General features: G+C 50.1%; 1 protein-coding gene across 2 annotated transcripts in view; it reads left to right on the top strand.

Annotated features, from left to right (window-relative positions):
• SYNDIG1L (synapse differentiation inducing 1 like) overlaps positions 1-15,971 on the top strand; it is a 97,785-nt gene that overhangs the window by 37,800 nt on the left and 44,014 nt on the right. Inside the window, exon 1 of one of the 2 annotated variants that reach the window (XM_083510189.1) lies at positions 3,837-4,246. The exons of the other annotated variant lie outside the window; for it this stretch is intronic. The gene's annotated coding sequence lies outside the window, so the exon portion shown is untranslated. Of the gene's footprint in view, positions 1-3,836; positions 4,247-15,971 lie in introns of those variants that run through there. 2 annotated transcript variants of the gene reach the window in all.

Genomic DNA, 15,971 nt, shown 5'->3' on the forward strand with positions numbered 1-15,971 from the left:
TCTGGAGGGAGGGAAGCTGAGGAATAGAATCAGTTGGACTAAATGATCCTTAGGGTCCCTTCCACAACTATACAATTCTATGATTCTATGATCCCTGCAGAACTTTGAGTGTATTTAAATAACTAAGGTTGAGTCATTTTACAGACTATTCATGATCCACACACAGGAAAGTAAGGGGTGTGTGAGCATTTTTCCTGCCAGAGGCAGTTCCCTGGCAAGCTCTGGTCAGCCCGGCTGCATTAGGATTGTAATAGAAGGGCACTTTCTACTTTGGACTGGCAAAAAGCATTTCTTCACCTTACATGGAACTGAAAATGACTACAAAATTATCATTTCCTAAAATGAGTAATCAAACAAAAATAAAATTGAAAGGAATATTGTTGAAGCTTACGCAGGAGTAAATTTACACATCAAAACTCCTTGAAAGAGTTTGCACAGAACCAAACAGAGGGGTGGATGGCAAAAAAAAAAAAAAAAAAACACCTCAAAGAGGCTTTGTTAGACATGATACCAGAGCACTGCTACACAGTGATAAGTTATTATATGTTGGATACACCCGGCCTTTCAGCCAAGACTGGGCTGCAAAGTGGCTTAGGCTTAAAATCCATGCGAAGGTGCAATTTAGGGGTGGGTGTGTTTTAGAGGGGAGCAGCCTCTTCTAGCTCCTGGCGGCTGTTGGCACAGTACAGATGCCAGTCTTTTCATCCAGATGGAAGGGGCAGAAGGAGCTGCAGATGGACCCAGGGGCTGCTTGATGGCAAAGCTGATGTACCAGAAGGGGCAAGTGTTGCTTGCCTTGAGAAATATCACACACTGTCAAGTTAGGGCCTCTCCAGATGGTAGCAGAGCCCAGGGCTGATGTAGCGCAAGACCGTAAGTATTACAAGAAAGAGGTACCAGCTTCTAGCTCCAGATTTTTTCTGCAACATTTGCTGTTTGGGACTCTGCCACCCAACCCAGCTGATCATGCTCATTGCTAGTCTGCTCTTTGGACAGACAACAATCAGCACGAGGATCAGGCACAGTCTCCCTGGATGGCTTCCAGGTATTATGAATGGAATGATGGATGAAGAGGACCCGCAAGGTGGGCAGGCAGGCATTTTTCTCCCTCTCTTGCAATTGTAGGAAGAAGAGTCACCCAACACAGTTGATTGGGGATAGGTTACAGGCAGACAGGATGAAGCGCTTCTTTGCACAATAAGCATAATTTAACTTATGAGACGGATTCTCAAAAGTTGTGGTGATGCTGAAAGCAACTTTAGGAAAGGGTTGCATTAAATTTATGGAGGACAGAGTCTTACCGTGGATATGAGAGCTAGGACTGTGATAGGAACATACAAAGTTGCCTTATAGTTATGGTGCAAGGTGATGCCAACCTTTTGGGGGTCTGTGGGCATGTTTGCACACTGGAGGAACTGTTGTGGGCACCACACACACACAGACACACACACATATATACATACACCACACAGCCAAGCATACACCACAGCCTATTATACTGACTGCACCAAAATGCTTCTTTCAAGCCTAATTTCAGCTGTTTGGGGAGACACTGTGGGCCCCAGGGGCAGCCTTTGCAACTGCCTGTGTACCTGTTGGCACCACATTGGTAGGCCCCTGATATTCATTGGTCCATACTGATAATTTTTTTCTGGCGGTGACACCCCAGCATCTCAGATCCAGTGTTCTTTGGCTGTATCTAGAGACGTCAAAGAAACATTTCAGTGTTGTAAATTTAAACAGGGAAAACGGGTAGAGGAAAACTGGACTCCACGTCACCATCTTGTGGCACAATGTTCTATCACACATACAATGCATATAAATCACTTTTTCTCTACCAGTCTAGCTCAGCCCCTATTCATCACTTACCACCTGATCCTTTAAATGGGAGATGTCAGGGTCTGACCATGATATCTTAATCATGGAGACCATATGCTGCATATCACTAAACTAATCTCTATCCAAAAGGGGAATTTCCACATTCTGTGGCAACACCTGGTGAGCAGATGCTGAAAGTGAATCAATTAGGGTCTCTATGGCCACTGTGCCCTGCTTTTGCCCCTGGCATCTGGCAAGCATAGAGTTTCACTGCCTCTGAACACCGAGGTTCCACTTAGCTGACATAGCTAATTGTTACTGATGGTTCCATCCTCTGTGCACATAACTTAACCCATTCTGAAAGTTGTTGGTGCCCAATTTACTGTCCATATATCATCACAACTTCTGCAAACTTCCCAGGGATATCTGGCTATCAGAGGCAGAATACGAGCATCATCTTTGCTTGATCCAGCAAGACTGTCATCATGTTGCTGTTTCAAGTGCACAAAATCAAGCGCTCCTCTGTATGGAAGTTCCCCTATGGACCTGGTGCCCTCCAGATGTTCTTTGACTACAACTCCCACCAGCCCCCGCTGGCTGGGGCTGATGGGACCTGTAGTCCAACGACATCTGGAGGGCACCAGGTTGGCAAAGGCTGCCCTGTGGTGTCTTTTCTTTTTCCTCAGTGTGGGGTGGGAGAGCATGTCACTTGCTCAATACCACAGGGATTTAAACATTTCTACTCAGACTAGACAAAAATCAGACTGGTGCGGGGAGTGGAAGCGGAAGCATCTCTTAATTTTTACTGGCAGAGAGATTCCACGGAGTGGAGTGGATAAATTAGCCATCAACCACTCCCTTATCTACCAGACTAATACAGCATCACAGTAAGGGGTAAAATGGTGAATGCTCAGCAGGTTTTCAGCAATTACAGAGGAATCCAGTTGGCCCTTTTCACAAAATCCCAAGTCTCTCACCCACCTTGGGGTGCAGAACATGGGAAGAAAGGTCTTTAAAATGGTCTGTAGTTTGTGTATCAGTCCATTGGGCATACAGACTGAGTGACAAGTGCATTCTTCATATCCTTGCTTGATCATTAGCACTGCAAATCGATTGGAGATTATGGCAGAACCCAAATTTATGTATGTTTACTCAGAAGTAAGCCCCACTCTGCTCAGTGGGCCCTACTCCCCAGTAACTGCTCATAGGCTTGCAGCTTACAGGGCAATCGCATGCATGTCCATTCAGAAATAAGTTCCACTGAGTTCAGTAAGATTTATTCCCTGTCGGTTGTAGGCTCAAATTAACAGTTTAATTTACTGTTTGCGTAATTTGGGAACCTTTGGAAGAGTATTGAAGGTAACACAATTTTAAAAAGGAAAACCATCCCTCAGTCTTAGCCGCACAAATTCAAATTTGCCTAGCCGTCCCCGCTCCCAAAACCCCAACCGGTCTCAGACCAGGCGAGAGCATCTGGGAACATCTGGGGCTGAACATGGGCAGCTAAGTTAGTTCCTCAGCCCCTTACTTGGCAGCCCCAAGTAAGAACAGGTTATAATAAATACAGTTTTAATTATTATTTTTTAAATCCATCTATTACTATAGATCGTTTAGAGATGCTGTCCTATTTAACTCCCCCCAATAAGCATAGGTATAAATTAAATGGTTCCGAAAATATACCGATGAGGCATTGGGGCTGCGATCCTCTGCACAGTTACCTCGGAGAAACTATCCCATGGAAGACAGCGAGTCTTATGCCTGAGAGTAAACAAGCCTAGGGACTGGGCTGTTCAAATATCTCCCAGTCATCAGATTGGGTTTAGAAATGAAGGGCTCAAATCTGGAACAAAACAAAACAATCTTATTGCTGGAATCAAGCTGGTGATTCTCTCACATTCCGTGCCGCCCTGTCTGAGCTTATGACATATTGTTGACCAGGAAAAAGCCACGGCAGTGAGGGTGGGCGGGCTGCGGAGTGGGGGGGGGGGCTTGGAGAAATGGGAGGGGAGAAGATGGTTAGGGAGGAGATGCCAAGTATCTGGCTTGGGGCAGAGGGAGAGTCGGAGAGAGGCAGCCGGAGCCCCCGTTTGGCGGCACAGTTCCCCCCCTGGGGGGGAGGAGGGGAGACGGGAGGAGAGGACACTCCGCTCGGCGGGGGTCTCCGGCTCGCAAGCGAAGGGAAGCTTTGCTGCAGCTGAAGGCTTGTGCGGAGCAGCGCCGCTCTCGGCCGCGCAAGGGCGCATCTCCAGCTCTGGCTCCGCCTGCGCCGCGGCGCTGCTTCCCGGACGCTGACCCTCCGCCTACTTGAAGCTCTCCCCACCGAAGGCAGGGGCCCCGAGGCGAGGATCGGCCGCGCCCGGGGGAGGGACAAGGATGCCTGCGCTCGGCTCCCTCCAACTCGGCGGCTGAAGCAGCTTCCTCGGCTCAGGTAAGGCTCCCGAGAGCACCTTTCCCCCACCGGGGCGCGTGCCGTCGAGGCGCACGGCGAGGACCTCCCGAGTGCCGCCGCCTTCCTCTCCAAAGTATTGGGCCAAGCGAAAATAGAGAGCAATAGCGGGGGTCACGGAGTGGGAAGCAGCCTATCATATGTGGGTGGGCTGGGGGGGATCTGAGGGCGAATGGGCGACTCTTTGAATGAAGTTTGGGGAATATGTGGCTCCTCCAGGCACGCCCCATGGACAGCGCCCTCGTGTGCGCATCTGCTCAAAAGCGAGTCCCCTTTGAACTTGCTCCCAGGTAAGCGGCTGTCGGGGGAACCCACTGGGAAGGCAGGCTTCTCAGGCGCCCCGATGCCCTGGTGAGGGGCGCAGGGACAATCTCTGCGTGTTGGGCTTGCTAGACCAGTCGAGTGGACGACTCCTGGTCCTCGACAGACAGCCCCAGCTGGGCAGGGTCTCCCTGCCTCCGAAATGTCTTTCCCCGGACGGTTGTGCTGCACTTTCCGGAGAGAGAGCCACCTGCTGTGGTCGTTTTCTCCTCCGGCTCCGGCGGCTGCCTGAACTTCGCGCTGCCCGGGCGCCACAGGAGCGCGGGGGGAGAGACTCGAAGGAGAGCCAGGCAGTGCAAACATGACCCCCCCCCCCCGGTCTTAAGCATGTTTCCACGCTTGGAAGTTCCGCAGCGCCTAATGGGAGTCGATGCGCTCCGGGTTACACAATGAAACCCCTTTGCCTTCACAATACTTCCTTCTGCGTAAACGGGATTAGGATTGAGCATCCCTCTAAGAGCCAGCCAACGGTCCCCGGTGAGCCGAGAAGGGGGAAGAGGTGGCTGCTCATCTTGGGCACTTTGAATTTCTTGAGGGAAAGCGCCTACCCCACCCCACCCCCGCCAAGGAGAAGGCAGGACTCCCGCGGAGGGAAGAACAACAACGCCTCTCCCTCCTTCTCACTCAGGAAGGCTGGGAAGGGGTCCCTTGAGGTTTAGGAATACAAAGGATTTTGCGAGGGGGGAGCAGGGAGGTGATCCCATTTTATCTGCACAAGCCCCCACCGAGGTAAGTCAGGCAGCGGGACGACTAGCCCAAGATGATCCACTGCATTTTGCTGCCACGCGAGGATCTGAACCTATGTGGTCCAAGGCAAACTCTTGGTGCCATTCATCTCTGAAGACATTTGCTTGTGCTTGGCAGGAGATGACGCCTGACACAGAAGTTAAGTTGGATGCAGAATGCAGCCATCACCCTGGCGTGACTTTCCTCTAATCAGTGTTTACAAGCTACCTAGAAGTGTTTTCTTGGACTGGTACCTCTTCTTTAGACAGCAGCCAAGAGGTAAAGCAGGAAGGGAGAGAAAGCTGGCTGAGAACTGAGAAAGCTTTACTGTCACAAGTCTGGAGCAAAGCCCAGTTTGCTGCAATTCCAGCCTGGGCCTGCTTGGGCACGGCAGGTCCCACAAGGGATGCTCGGATAGAGCCACTCTCATTCTCACCTGCTTTCATCCTTTTTAGGCTCCATCAGAATTTGGGACAGACTCTGTGTGGCAGCGAAGCTTAAAGAGTGTGTGCCATCTGTCGTTCCAGTCTATGGCACTTCTATACCCAAGGTTTTAAATGGCTTTTTGCTGAAATTGGCCTGTAATGTGGAATGTAATATTAACTAATATTCGTTTTTTTAAAATGGCTCTTTTCCGCTTTCTGGCTGGCATGAACTACATCCACTCATGCGCACATGCAGTGCGAGGGAGGCTCAAAGGCACTTTGAGATGTGAATACTCCAGTCCTGTGTTACGGATGTCTCTCTCCTGCACTTTCACTGCCGTTCGGCCCATGGCCAGACCTCTAACATGTTCCCTGCCCCATGAAGCCATGAATCTGAAGCTGTGGCTTACCTGTTCTGAGACTCAGTGTCACTTGGCGGCTGGTGGAGACATCATCTTTTTGTGCCAGTGGTAGTCAATGTGCTGCTTTTCAGGTGTTTTTATAACTAGCTCAGTTGGTAGAGAAGGAGACTCTTAATCTCAGGAGCATGGATTCGACCCCCACACCGGGCTAAAGATTGCAGGGGGTTGGATTAGATGACCCTTGCGGTCCCTTCCAATTCTATAAATCTATGATTCTACAACTCCCATCATCCCTGACCATTTGACATGCCCTCTGAGGCTCATAGGAGTTAAACGTCCAGCAACATCTATCACAGATTATGTTGGTTACTCCTCCTCTAGGCAAATTAGTTAGAGTTACTCCAGGGCAGTTGCTGCCTTGTCCTAAACCTGGGGTCCACAATATAGCATCCCTGCCAATGGCCTCTGCCACTCGTGTGTGTGTGTGTTTAAATGAGGATTTTGGGGGTTGTTGTTGCTTAGTTAGGGGGTGCTGCCTGCTTTTTGAGGGGTGTTGCCTGCTTTTTATCTCTGTTGGTTCATGTGTAAGAATGTAGACCTCCTGTCTATCGCTGTGGGGAGGTCTGAGCATCACCAGTTTTTCTTCTGTGAAATGGATATTTTGTGGAGGGCCATGACAGTTTCTTAGATTTCCAAATGTGCCCCCACTGGTCCAAAAAGATCAGGGACCCCTGCCCTAAACATAAGCTACAGTTGCCCTGAGGGTAGATCCTACTTATCTCTGCTTAACAACCTCTCATAACTGTTTAGGGCTGGACATTAGCTACTCTGAAGTAAATTAGCTCCTTGCCTTTTGGGGTGTAGGAAACTAAGGTCTGCCTGACAGTATTTTGGTGTCATGCTGACATAAGCTCATGAAGGACACATAGAATCACAGGAATTTTAGAACTAGCAAAGACTTTTGAGGTAATCTCACCCAGCCTCTGCTCAGTGCCAGAATTTACAGCATCGCTGACGGAAGCCTGTCCAGCTTCTGCTTAAATACCTCTGCATCTTGCAATATATTCCCCAACAACAACATTGCCTTGTCAGATGAGGGTGGGATCTTTCATTGCAGTCAAAGTATTTCCCAACTGTGTCTCCTTTCATCCCTCAACCCAGTCTTGACTTCTCATGCTGGCTACCTTATTGTCACCTTATTCATTAATTAATTGCAGGACTAAAGCGTGGAGTTTAAATCTTTTTTTGTTAGAACTGCCTTCCTGTGAAAGGTGGTTGTTTAAAGTCAGCCACACAAATCTCTTTTATTCTAGGCAATATGTCTAAAATGGCTTTTCAAACAATGCGTGGTTTTCGTTCATAGAAACCTTTCCACACTCCTTTTCTCCCTCCCTTTTCTTTTGGCATGAAATGTTCTTAAAAATAGCATCTCGATTCAGTGATACTTTAATGGGTTGGTTAGAAGCATGGAAATTAATTGACTTTTAAAACCTGGAATGAATTGGCTGTTCTGGCTTTGCTGAAGAGTCAAAAATGCCATCGGCCTCTCAGTTTTGTAGCACACATAAACAATCACAGCTCGGGAATTCCATCATCCTGCTGGGAATGCAGGGAGAGGGGAGCGTGGACACAGCCACCCAACTTCTGCAGACCCACCTAACTCAGGATAATGGCATGAGGTGTGTTTGGGAAGGTTGCACCAATGGCACAGAAGCGGGCAGGTGGTGATGTAAGCACATCACAAATTTCCAAGAACCAGAAATAACAACTTTGCTGCTGGTTGATGGAGAAATTAACACTTTGCTCATCCTTAACTCTCTGTCTCCCACCCCCTCTTTTGAATTCAAATCACACACACCCCCCAAGGCATCCCCCCTGGCAAAGTTCCAAATGACATTTGCAGAGGACAAAGACATGATTGGTCCCCTGCTGTGGGGTGCAGATAAAGAGGTGAGGGGCTAGAGAAAGTTTTTTTTGAGAAGGATCGTGGGGGTTGTTGCCTGCATTTGCATGCAATCATTAGTTCCCACAGCTGTATCTTCCTTCCTTCCTGCACTAACCTCTTCCCAAAATTACATCACTCTGAAAATCGTCATCTAATTTTCTCTTCCCGTCTGCCTCAGCCTTCTTTGCTCCTTCCTTCTGCAGTGTCTTTTGAGCATTTGGGAAATTATTTCCCCAGAGAGATGTATTACAAGCACTTTTACAAGACAAATCTCTGAGTGTCAGTTTTGCTTTATTCCCCAGCCTTTTTTCTTCTTCTTCTTCTAAGATCAAGGCAGCTGCCTCTGAAGGTTTTAGATGTGAAAGACATAAAAGTTCTGTTGGGTCAGTGCTAAGGGCAGAGCCCTCCATGAGTTCTGGACAACTCCAGTCAAGCCGACCCTCACACGTCAAAGAAAGCCTACATTATGTGCTGTAAAAAAGGTCTACACTTTTATATATATTTATTAAGTATTTTCTCCTCTTAAGACCCACAGTTTCAACCACTCAGGTGCAAAGCACAAGAAGATAAAGGGAAAGAAACACTTTGAGAATGTCCAGAATAAATGTGGGGGAAGTGGAAGGAGCTGTACAGAGCACAAAAACTCTGGCCATTACAAGCTACATTCAGCCATCCTTTGATCCAATAACCTTTGGCATTATGCTTCCAACCTCTTCGATTAGTAATCATAATGACTTATTTAAAAATATGAAAGCTGAGGACACCAAATCCTAAGGAACTGACTGTATTTCTCACTTGGGCATCTAAAATGCAGATGTGGCGAATATACGCCCAAGCCTTTCTGTAGTTCCAGAAGAGTGTAAGCTATTCCCTTCCTCATTTGCACTGCAGCTGAGGAATGTGAACGAGCCACAAAAGCGAATATTTTGTGAGGTTTCTATTCCTGTGGGATTCCATATAGCACCTGTGTTGCATGCAGGAGATCCTTGATTCAATCCCTGATGCCCCCAATTAAAAGAACCAAGCAACAGGTGAGCAGAAAGACCTCTGTCAATCAGAAGGGACAAATGCTGGGCTCAGTCGGTGAAAATTGCGTTCCCAGAGGTTATGCTCCTCTACAAAGACACATTTGCATTTTTCTAACTTGATGACACAAGCATGAAGCTGCAGCTTGCATGGGTGAGACTGAATTAGTCATCACAGGGCCAGCATCATAGCATTGCTCATATATACTTTAGGTTCAATGCTGTTAATTGAGTCAGTTCACACATTCAGCTGTGAATCATTACAGCAAATTAAGAGGTGTACATATAAGTGCGAACCACCCCTGACTTGGTGTAACAGCTTTCTGTTATCTCTACATTGGGAAATCTGCTATTTGGGGAGAGGTCATGTTTTTTGCTGCCACTTCTAGTGAAGTCCCATACTGGCTATCTAGTGTCCCATACACCTTGTCTAGGAAGCACTGGCAGCGCCTACTGCATTCATGGATGCAGCTCAGCACAGCCCGTCTGTGAAAAGCAACTTTGCTTTATCTTCGCCCTCTGTTCTCCTCATCATTCCTCAGGTTCTATCATACCACAAATGCAACATCTGAGCCTGGTTTTCTGTCTCTCTTTGTTTTGCTTTTGATCTGAGGCACAATGAAAAGTTTAATCAATCAGCCCCTCTGGACATGCATAATGTGTGGAGTTTTATTAATGTGCTGTTATTTTAATTATATTTTACTTCATTTTGAAAAGCAGGATGCTGTAATGACATGCAGCATACAATCCATCAATTTGTGCATTGCCCTCAAAACAGGCCTTTTTATAATAATAAAGTATCCCGACATTATCATATTTACCTGTTTACTTACTTACTTCATTTATATTCTGCCTTTCCTCTAAAGTGTTCGAAATAGCATTCATAGTCCTGCCCTCCTCCATCTTATCTTCTCCAGGGCCCCGTGGGGCAGGTCAGGCTAGGAATTAATGACTGGCTCAAGGTCACCCAATAAGATTTGAATCCTGGTCTCCTTGGTCCTAGTCCAAGACTCTAACCACTAGACCATACTGGCTATCTAGTGTCCCTTAAGACATATTATGAGAATAAGCCAAAAATAAATATATTTTCTCATATTTCCTGAATTATTTTTTCTTAAAAACAACTCTTTCTTGAACTGATTAATCACACCACCCCAATGATTTATTCTAGATTAGTCAACATATTGCTGGATTTCCACATAACTGGAATAATCCCTTTCGTAACTAGTTCCTATACCAAAAAGGTGGTTGCTAAGTATAACCATGTATATCCCATTTTACAGAGAGGGGGAAGGGCCAAAGCTCAGTCACGGAACAGCTGCTTTGAGTGCAGAAGGTCCCAGGTTCAAGAGAGACCCCTGTCTGAAACTGGAGAGCCACTGAGCATCACTTTGAAAGTACTGAACTCAATGGACCAACTGTTAGGTGGTGGGTTGACATAGCAGCCGGCACAGCGATTTCTTCAAGTAGCTCTTTATTATGGTAAGCTGGAATACAACTGACTGCGAACAGCTCAGCCGGCCTGTATTTATAGGCAGCCGGCTGTCAACATTGTAACCACAACAGCCCAGAGTTCCCGCCTAAAATAACTGCCGCGGACCTGAGTGAAAACTATCTACAGACCTGAGTGAAAACTATATACAGTATCCCCCTGTTGGCCCAGGGTGAAACTACACTACATAACACCCCTCCCCACCGAGATAAGGCGTTAGGTACAATCGTAATGGTTTCCTTATATACAGCACTACGCGTAATGGTTCCATTAAGCACAAAAGCATATCGGTTACATTTCCCATACTTAGACCAACAGTGATACCTGTCCAACAACATAGTCCTTTAAATAAGTTGGGCACTTGGAAACTCTGCCAGACCGCCGGGGACTGGTAGCCAAGTCCGGAGGGCCACACAGTTCTCGCTGAGGCTGTGGTGCGACCCTAGGTGGCGTTGGAACCAACTCCCCTGGATCCGCTGCTGTGAGTGGAGCCTCCGCAAGTGGAGTGGTCTGAGTCTGTTCTGAAACGGCTTGGTTCGGCTCCACGCTGGCAGTTTGCGAGGGAGGTGTAGGTGGGGCCTCGCCATCTGTACGTGTCTCTTCTGGAGCCGCAAGCGCAGTTGGGGGCACCTCGGTAGTGTCCAAGTCCCCAACCCTGCGCCTAAGCTGGTCTATGTGCCGTCGCCACAAGCGTCCGTCTTCGAGTGCCACCTGGTACGAGCGAGGTCCAGTGACTCCCACTACTGTGGCTGGCACCCAAGGGATGTCCCCCACATAGTTCCGGGCAAAGACCTGGTTTCCTGGGACAAATGACCGTGGTGCATTGGCACAGCCTGGGGGTTCAGCCACGGCAAAGTCTGGGTGTAGCCGGTCGAGCGGTGACCTGAGGCGGCGGCCCATAAGCAGTTCAGCAGGACTCCTCCCTGTGGCCGCATGAGGGGTGATGTGTTGCACGAACAAGTATTCGGCGACCCGCTCATGCCAGTCTCCCCGGTCCAGGCGCGCCAGTGCCTCTTTTGTCGATCGCACCATTCTTTCCGCTTGCCCGTTGCTGGATGGATGAAAGGGTGCCGTTAGGGCATGGCGGATGCCCAGTCCCAAAAGATACCGCTCAAACGTGCCTGACGTGAACTGCGGTCCGTTGTCAGAGACAAGGACATCAGGACACCCATGTGTTGCAAACAGGCCTCGCAGCACCCGGATGACAGCTTCGGTGGTGGTGGAGGGCATCAGGGCGACCTCCAGCCATTTGGAATAGGCGTCCACCACTACCATAAAGGTCCGGCCGTGAAAGGGGCCAGCCAGATCGATGTGCACCCTCGACCAGGGTGTCTTTGGCGTCTCCCAGGTGTGTCCCTTAGCTGCCGGTGGTGCAGGCCTCGACTCCTGGCACGCTTGACAGGCGGACACCCAGGCAGTGATGGCATCGTCCATATTAGGCCACCAGACGTAACACCGAGCCAACGCCTTCATTTTGACAATTCCCGGGTGGCCAACGTGCAGAGCCTCCAGGACGCGCTGACGGAGTCCCTGGGGAATCACGACGCGGTCTCCCCACAGCAGGCAGCCACGATGAGCTGAGAGTTCATGTTGTCTGGTTGCGAAGGGCTGAAACTCTGATGCAAAAGGCCCTTGTGGCCACCCCCTCCACACCCAGTTGAGCACCCGGCTGATGGTGCGATCCTGGGCAGATGCGGAGGCCACAGTGGCAGCCGATACAGGCGCTGCCGGAAGATCCTCAATCAGAAGGAGCGATGAAGCTGGAGCCGGGTCTTCCACAAATGCTGGAAGAGGGCAACGGCTGAGGGCGTCGGCATGGCCCATCGATTTCCCCGGGCGATGGATGAGCCGGTAGTGGTAGGCAGCCAGGAAAACAGTCCATCGCAGCATGCGTGGTGAGAGGACCGGTGGAGTTGGACGATCACCGGCGAGGAGGCCCAGGAGTGGCTTGTGGTCAGTGATGAGGTCAAAAGTCCTGCCATAGAGGTATTCATGGAACCTCTTCACTCCAGCCACAAGTGCCAATGCCTCCTTGTCGAGCTGGCTGTAATTCCGTTCCGTCGGAGATAGTGTCCTGGAAAAGTAGGCGAGCGGTGCTTCTCTTCCATCTGGAAAACGGTGACTAAGGACAGCACCGATGCCAAAAGGTGAGGCGTCGCAGGCAAGGACCAGCGGCCTGGATTCACTGTACTGTACCAGCACACTGTCTGAAGAAAGGAGAGCCTTGACCGCGTTGAAGGCCGCCGTCTCCCGATGACCCCAGGCCCAAGGCGTCTTAGTGCTAAGGAGTCGGTGAAGAGGCTCAGCCACTGTGGCTTTGTGGGGCAGGAACATGTTATAAAAGTTCAGCAGCCCCAGGAATGCCTGCAACTCCGTTTTGTTCTTTGGGGTGGGGGCCTGCTGGATAGCGCAGATCTTGGATGTGGTTGGATGAAGACCGGAGGCATCGATAAGATAGCCCAGGAACTCTACCTGTGGAACGGCGATCTGGCACTTCTCCCTCTTTACCTTGAGCCCGGCCTCCTGGAACCTGGTCAGCACGGCACGGAGGCGCTCGAACAGCTGCTGGTGTGAGTCTGCAGACACCAAGACGTCATCAAAATATGGTAACACGCCCGGAAGCCCTTGCAGGAGACGCTCCATAAGGCTTTGGAAGATGCCAGGAGCCACACTCACCCCGAACTGCAACCGGCGGCAACGGAAAGCCCCCCGGTGGGTGACGATCGTCTGGGCTTCAGCAGTGGCATCATCGACTGGCAGTTGTTGATAGGCTTGGGCAAGGTCCAGCTTAGCGAAGACCTTACCCTCACCCAGGGAATGCAGCAGGTGTTGGACAACAGGAACCGGATAAGCGTGCTGCTGAAGTGCCTTGTTGATCGTGCACTTGTAGTCAGCGCAGATTCTCACCGACCCATCTGGCTTGACAGGCGTGACGATGGGGGTTTCCCACCTTGCGTGGTCAACCGGCTCCAAAACTCCTTGGGCGATCAGTTTGTCCAGTTGTTCGTCCACCTTAGCCTTGAGAGCAAAGGGAACCCGGCGTGGCTTTAGCTTGATGGGGGCGACTTGTGGATCAAGGCTAAAGGAGATGGGCGTACCTGTATATTGGCCCAAGGTGCTGTCAAAAACCTCGGCAAAGTCTTTGACCAGACCCTCAGTCTCTGCGTTAGAGATGCAGTTGATGCCGGTGACTTCCAGGCCGAGGGCATCAAACCAGTCTAGCCCTAGGAGGCTTGGCCGCTGACCTTCGACCACCACCAACCGGAGCAGGCCTGAAAAATCCTTGAAAGCGATTCGGAACCGGCCAACGCCTACCACGGGAATGTCGTTTCCCTGGTAGTCTCTCAGGTGTACGCGGTGAGAGTCGAGTTGCCTTTTGGACACTCTGGGTACCAGTCTTTTGATGGTGCTCCATGACACGATGGACAGGGCAGACCCGATGTCAATCTCCATGTCACATGGAGCTCCTTCAATGAGCACCGTGACGTTCAGCTTGCGTTGCGTAGGCGAGTCGGTTTGGCCAATCGTGGTTCCAGACGGGCAGCGGCAGTTGGTGAGAGCGAAACAACTTTCCTTGGCAGACTGGAGTGAAGACTTGGACTTGCGAGTCGATGAAGGGGGGGTGTCAGACGGAGCCGATCGGCAGACCTTAGCGATGTGGCCCCTTCTGGAACACTTCCTACAGATGGCGTCTCTGAATCGACACTTGGCACGGGAATGGTTGCCTCCGCAGCCAGCACATTCCGGTTGGCCCTTGGACTTCTGTTGGAACTTCCTACGCTCCCGCTTTGTCTGGTGCACGTCATCGTCTTCACTGGAGGATGCCTCATCACTGCTGGCCTCTTCATGATGCACCGGAACTGGCTCCCTAGCAAGACGCGGGCTGCTGGACTTGCGGATCTCCTGGGCGGAGCGTTCAGCAGCTTCTGAGGCCACAGCCTCCTCAATGGCTTTCTGTAGCGTGAGGTCTGGCTTGGCTAGGAGGCGCCGTTGCAGATGGATGTCCCGGACCCCGCAGACGATTCGATCCATCAGGGCATCGTCTAAGTCTCGGAACTCACAGTGCATTGCAGCCTGTCGCAGGGCGGTGGTGTAGTTGTTGATTGACTCCCCCTCTGCCTGGTTCCGGTGGTAGAACGCATGGCGGGCAGCAATCTTGGATGGCTTTGGTGCGTAGTGGTTGCGGAGCTTCTCTTGGATCGTGTCCCATGGTGTTGCCTGGACTGCTTCAGGCGCAACCAACACTCGGGCCGTCTCAAACACCTCAGGCCCACAGAGGCTGAGGAATAGGCCCCGCTTCCGATCCTTTGATACTGCTGTCAGCTCGTTGGCTTGGAGGTAGCAGTCGAACCGAGCGAGGTAGGAGTCCCACGATTCAGAGGCTGGCGCAAACGGCGGTAGAGGCACAAGTGAAGCCATGATTCCGATGCCGGCGTGAAGGGCGATGGATGGAACACAGTGCTCTAGCCAGAACAGTCAGCTCTGAATTGGTTCTGCCCAGTGATTTCGCTCAGTGATTTCGCTCTGTGATTCAGCTCAGTGATTCAGCTCAGTTCAGAGGCTGGCCGCATCTGGCTGTGCTCTGATGTCCATCCATCCCATCCTCGTCGCCAGTGTTAGGTGGTGGGTTGACATAGCAGCCGGCACAGCGATTTCTTCAAGTAGCTCTTTATTATGGTAAGCTGGAATACAACTGACTGCGAACAGCTCAGCCGGCCTGTATTTATAGGCAGCCGGCTGTCAACATTGTAACCACAACAGCCCAGAGTTCCCGCCTAAAATAACTGCCGCGGACCTGAGTGAAAACTATCTACAGACCTGAGTGAAAACTATATACAGTATCCCCCTGTTGGCCCAGGGTGAAACTACACTACATAACACCAACGGTCTGTCTTTGTGTACGAGGCAGCTTCCCATGTTCCTTTGTTGCCTTCACAACACTCAACATAGCCTTGTTGCAAAATGACTAGGGAAATGAATGACCCGGGGCTAGATCTCTCTCTGTTCCATGAGGTTCCCTTCTCTTGTACATCACTGATGTTCTCAAGCATGCTTATTCCCCCACCGCCATTAATCGGTATTCCAGTTGGAATGGAACTCTATATCATTTTAAATGTCATCTACCTTGGCCTTAGTAGGTTCGGGAAAAGATGGATGCATGTAAATTTCTCTATCCTCACTGAGGTTTGCAGCTTCTTCTGATTTAGTATCATCTCTGAATCTCATTATAGTCTCCTGGTCCAATCTCCAGACTTCTAATGAAGAAGCTACATCAGACCACCCTCCATACTTCCCACACCTCCATTCCTTGCTGTTTATCTGAATACCCCTTGCTTATTTACAGTCTCTGTCAGCTTTCCAGTGTTTGTCTCTGTGCCAGGACCATAACTGTGCCTAAATAAATGTGTTTC

The sequence above is a fragment of the Podarcis liolepis genome (genome assembly GCF_965112155.1).
Source record: "Podarcis liolepis genome assembly, chromosome: 1".
In the NCBI taxonomy this organism is placed as follows: domain Eukaryota; kingdom Metazoa; phylum Chordata; class Lepidosauria; order Squamata; family Lacertidae; genus Podarcis; species Podarcis liolepis.